Below are 5,928 nucleotides of genomic sequence, written 5' to 3'. Positions count from 1 at the left end.
AAAGTGGTCTAGTTTCATTCTTCTGCATGTTGCTGTCCAGTTCTCCCAGCACCGCCTGCTAAAGAGGCAGTCTTTTTTCCATCGGATACTCTTTCCTGCTTTGTCATAAATTAATTGACTGTACATTTGTGGGCCCAGCTCTGGGCTCTCTATTCTATTCCATTGGTCTATGTGTCTGTTTTTGTGCCAATACCATACTGTCTTGATGATGACAGCTGCCAAAGCTGGATTCCTGATATGCCTGCCCTATTCACAGAAAATTTCACAGCTGACCTGTGTCTCAAGTCCCAGTCAGATGCATCTCTTTTACCTAAGTCATATATTCACATTCTTTTGTTACTTTTTTTTTAACATTTCTTTATTTTTGAGAGACAGAGTGAGTGGGGGAGTGGCAGAGAGAGAGGGAGACACAGAATCTGAAGCAGGATCCAGGCTCCAAGCTGTCAGCACAGAGCTTGACACAGGGCTCAAACTCACAAACTGTGAGATCATGACCTGAGCTGACTTTGGACACTTAACCGACTGAGCGACCCAGACTCCAGAGCATGTGTTCACATTCTAACTCATTTGTTCTTAGAGTGTGATTCCTAATCAGCAGCACCAATATCACCTGGAAACTTGTTAGAAATGTAAATTCTTGAACCGCCAGAGTCCAGCGACCTGTTTCAAAACACCTTCTATGGTGAGCTCGTTGCATATATGCTAAGGTTTGATAACTACTGTCATCACCACAATAGGGCAGGAGGAAACAGTATTTGACCTATTCACGTCCAAAAAGGGATCAATGCCCACATGCTGGGGCTTACCGAAAGAGAGGAAGGATGTTCAGGTGTTGAACAGAGAAGAAACAAAACCAACAGAAAGAAGTATATGCCTACAGTTTATTTTTTACAGCCCTTAATTTCAGAAAGAGCATGAATTTTTCTAATATCAAAAAGACAAATACTAGAGCAATTCAAACTCAATGATACCAGGTCCTGTGTCACTGCATTCCATATTTTATTACCTCTTCTGTCAAGAGTAACCACCTGATATCCATTTCAGTTTCAATAATGTGAACACACTCTCACATCTTAAAATTAGATATGAAATTAATTTTCATTATTGGGTTTTAATATCACCTATTGACTAAAGCTTTGTCTACAACTCAGATGAATAAAGGGCGCTGCTTCTCCTGACAGCTGTTCCTACAGAGTTTACAGTATTAAGCATGAGAATATTTGATTTTGATTTAGCTGACGTCTCAAAAACACCCATTGTACCTATTTGACCTTATCAACCTCCAAAAGAAATACTATTTACACAATTTTGTGTACTTTGGTGCATAATAAAGTATCTTTCCAGTCGAAAATAGTATTATTATTACTGGTTTTGGTATTAAAATATTCATCAAATGCAATAAATATTAGGGAATATTTATTGAGTGCTTGCCACATTGTCACATGCTAGGCACCATTTTGAGTTCTCTGTATGTACCAAGTGGTTTATTACTACAACCCCAGCAGTTATGTACTAATGTTGTCCCTATTTTCATATAAGACAATTAAGAAGAAAGTAGGATTATAGATGCTGGCGAGGGTGTGGAGAAACGGGCACCCTCTTACACTGTTGGTGGGAATGTAAACTGGTGCAGCCACTCTGGAAAACAGGGTGGAGGTTCCTCAAGAGACTATCAATAGAACTCCCCTATGACCCAGCAATAGCCCTGCTAGGGATTTACCCAAGGGTTACAGAAGTGCTGATGCATAGAAGCACATGTACCCCAATGTTCATAGTGGCAATGTCAACAATAGCCAAATCATGGAAAGAGCCTAAATGTCCATCACCTGATGAATAGATCAAGAAGATGTGGTTTATATATACAATAGAATACTACTTGGCAATGAGAAAGAATGAAATCTGGCCATGTGTAGCAATGTGGTTGGAACTCGAGGGTGTTATGCTAAGTGAAATAAGTCAGGCAGAGAAAGGAAGACACCATATGTCTTCACTCGTAGGTGGAACAGGGGAAACAGAGGACCATGGGAAGAGGAAGGGGGAAAATAGTTAAAGAGGAAAGGAGGCAAACCATAAAAGACTCTTAAATACCGAGAAACTGAGGGTTGATGGGGGTGGAGGAAAGGGGAAAAGGGGTGATGGGCTTGGAGGAGGGCATTTTTGGGGATGAGCACTGGGTGTTATATGGAAACCAACTTGACAATAAACTATAGTAAAAAATGTTTAAAAAACAAAAACAGATAAACAAAAAGAAGAAAAACAAATCAAGCAAAACTTAGAATAATCTACATTTTGCACATGCTGACTCTTAGAAGCAAGGCATATATCTCTTAAGTTCCTTTTCTATGATGTTGTGTGCAAATAATTGTAATTTGTATGTGTGTTTGTAACAGAAACGTAGCATTTTTATAACTTGACAGAAAAGAAAAAGGAGGATGAAGCAATTTTGAGAAAGCCACTCAGCGAGTAAGTGGTGCAGCTTGGATTTTATTCTAGGCAGTTGGCTTTGCACCAGACATCCTAACTGTAATGTAACCAACTATCCCAGTGCTTCTGGGGCTGAGAGGCTTCCCAGGATGCAGGCTTTCAGTGTTAGAACTGGGATAGTCCTGGACACACCAAGATGATTGGTCACACTGCAATTACCATACTGTTCTGCAAAGTAAATTTAAGACCTCCTTCCCCTTCAATGGCATTATAATATATCAAGCTGATGGCTGGCACCCATAGGTCCAAACAGTGGACCAATGTGGCTGGACAGGGGCAGGAGGGTCTCCCGGTGTCTCTATTCCACTTTCATCATTCCGGAGTATCCATCATGTAAGGTCTCCACTTAACATCTCCTTTCAGGAGACAAAGCCCACTCTGAAGAGCTTTGCTTTTCTGGAGATACCCCTGAACTTGCCCCAAGTATTCCAGTACAAACTAGGGTAAGAGATTCCAAGAATTTGATTCAGTACGAATTGCTCCAGTGTTTTTCTTCAGAAGTACATAAAACTCCTTAACAAAAACACACTGGTGAGTTTCAAGTTGGGAGTTATAATGGGGTACAGAACAAGGAACTGGAGAGAAGGACAGTAAGGAAAGAAAGAACAAAAAAATTTAGTGGTGAGTTAAGTTACTCAGCAGTTTGGTACTGAGGAAGATAACACCCACAGTGTTCCTCAGACACAGGCTGCATTTTACGGCTGCACAGAGGGGAGCGTGCCAGGCGATTGGAAGGACCCATGACCAAGGTGGCGTCAGTAATTCTCACCTCCCAGCCTTAGGAAGGACGTACTTTCGGCCTCTTAACGTGAAACTGTGAGAGAAGTTTCTTCTGGATTGCGACTCTTATTATCTGAGCTACCTAAATACTGAAATTTATTTATTTTTTGTTTTAAAAAAGAAACAATATTTATTTTTCTATAAAAATCTTTGAGCTGCCCCAAGTGTAAAACATAACCTGTGTTTCACAAATATTTGGGGTTTTTAGTTCTTGCTTTTTATTCCCCCACCCCCCGAAATTTATTTAAATTCTAGTTAGTGAACATACAGTGCAATATTGGTGTCAGGAGCATGATTCAGTGATTCATCGCTTACGTACAACACCCAGCACTCATCACGACAGGTGCCCTCCTAATACTCACCTCCCTCCATCAACCCTCAGTTTGTCTCTATATTTAAGAGTCTTTCATGGTTTGTTTCCCTCTTTTTCCCCTCCCATGTGTTCATCTGTTTTGTTCCTTAAATTCCACATGTGAGCAAAATCATATGGTATTTGTCTTTCTCTGATTGACTTATTTCACCTAGCATAATACACTCTAGCTCCATCCACATTGTTGCAAATGGCAAGATGTCATTCTTCTTGATGGCTAATATTCCATTGTATACATATACCACACCTTCCTTATCCATTCATCAGTTGGTGGACATTTGGCTCTCTCCATAGCTTGGCTATTGTTGATAATTCTGCTATAAACATTAGGGTGCATGTCCCCTTCGAACCTGTTAAATACTGAGATTTAAAATAGAGACTCCTTGACTAATCTTTTCTGTCCCCTCTCTCATCAACACAGACAATCCCTTTAACTATTTTCCTGTTCCTGTAGTAGTTAGTTCTCTAAAGGATATTAACTCTAAATAATAACCTTATGCAGCCAATTCTAGATTTTCCAACTTTTGATCATATCTGTTGACATCCTCCTCTGTTGAGACGTGTTTGTTTGTTAGGTTAGCTGGTTGGTTAGGATGAAGAATATGTAGATGTCAGAGCTCCCTGGATAATATCTTGAGAACAACAGCTGTTGATCTTTGATAATTTCTCCTTTTCAGTTTTACTATTCTCTCCTTAAGGAACTTCATTAGTTATTTGTTGGATCTCATATATTGATATTCCATAACTAAATTTCCCCCTCTATTTTATAATTCTTAATCTTTTTATAATATTTTCTAGAACATTTTTTTCAATTTGAATTTCAACTGATCTGTTGAATTTTGTGCATGTGGGAAAATTTTAAAAAGGTCTTTCTTGTTTGCAAATAATTATTAGCATACTATTTACTCTCTTTTCTTTTTTCTTTCTTCCTTTCTTTGTAATGGATGAAAATTTCTGGTGAAACATTCTAAGGATACTAGTGAGAATTTTTTAAAAATTCTCTTCTAGTCCTTGTATTATCTCTATGATTTTCTATTTGTGGATTTGTATTTACACAACTCTATTTACTTTGATGCACAATAAAGCATCTTTCCAGTTGAAATTGTAACATTATTACGGGTTTTTATTGTTAAAATATTTATCAAATGCAATAAATGTTAGGGAATATTTACTGAGTGCTTGTCACATTGGTGGCATTCAACAGTCATCTTTTTTAGAATGAGGCAACAGAAAGCTGACTGAGAGCCCCGGATACGTGGGTGGGACTTGTCAGTTGTCAGACATTTGTCCAGTCATCTCTCCGCAGATACTTAAATGCCTGAACGGTGGGGACTTTATTTGGAGGGCACTGTTATCTTTATAGAAGAGTGCTTCACTCCTGGCCGGGAGTGGAAGAAATGTATGTGGGAAGTCCAAACCCTGAGGCAGTCCAGAGATCTGTGGGGATGATCAGCAACCTTTCTGGCTCTATTTTGATTCTATGCTACCCAGCGCTGTCTCCTCTTTCTACATCCCCTTTTGGCAGATATTCTTACTCCATCATTGTTACTGTGAATGCATTTTCTCAGACTGATATCTAGAAGCAGAGCAATGCTTTTATTTACAATAGCAATGACAATACTTTGTGTTTACTTGTTTTCAAAGCCCCTTCACATTTGTTATTTTATTTATCCCTATAACGCTCTCCAGAAGAAAGTGCAAACAATAGTTATTTTCATGTGTAATCTCTGGATGATAAAATGAAAGAAAATTATCTTTTTTCAATGTGAGACATGATTTTATCAAATTCTTTTTAAACATCTTTTTATTTTAATTCCAGTATAATTAACATACTAGTTTATATTATATTTAAGGTGTACAATATAGTGATTCAATAATCCTATACATTTCTCAGTGCTCATCTCTACAACTGCACTCTTATTCCCCACCACCTGCTCTACCCATCCCCCAACCACCTCCATTTGGTAACCACCAGTTTGTTCTCTATATTTAAGGGTCTGTTTTGGGCTTGTCTTTGTTTTTTCTTTCTTTCTTTGTTTTGTTTTTTAAATTCCACATGAGTGAAATCATATAGTAGTTGTATTTCTCTGACTCATTTCACTTCAAAGTATGCCCTCTAGATCCATCATGTCAGATGTTGGAAGTGGCAAGATTTCATTCTTTTTTATGGCTGAGTAATATTTGTGTGTATATGTGTGTGTGTGTGTGTGTGTGTGTGTGTGTACATACCACATCTTCTTTATTTATTCATCTATCAATGGATACCTGGACTGCTTCTATAAATCGGTTATTAA

This window comes from Suricata suricatta, chromosome 15, assembly GCF_006229205.1.
Source record: "Suricata suricatta isolate VVHF042 chromosome 15, meerkat_22Aug2017_6uvM2_HiC, whole genome shotgun sequence".
Taxonomy (NCBI): Eukaryota; Metazoa; Chordata; class Mammalia; order Carnivora; family Herpestidae; genus Suricata; species Suricata suricatta.
This window is presented reverse-complemented; position numbering follows the sequence as displayed.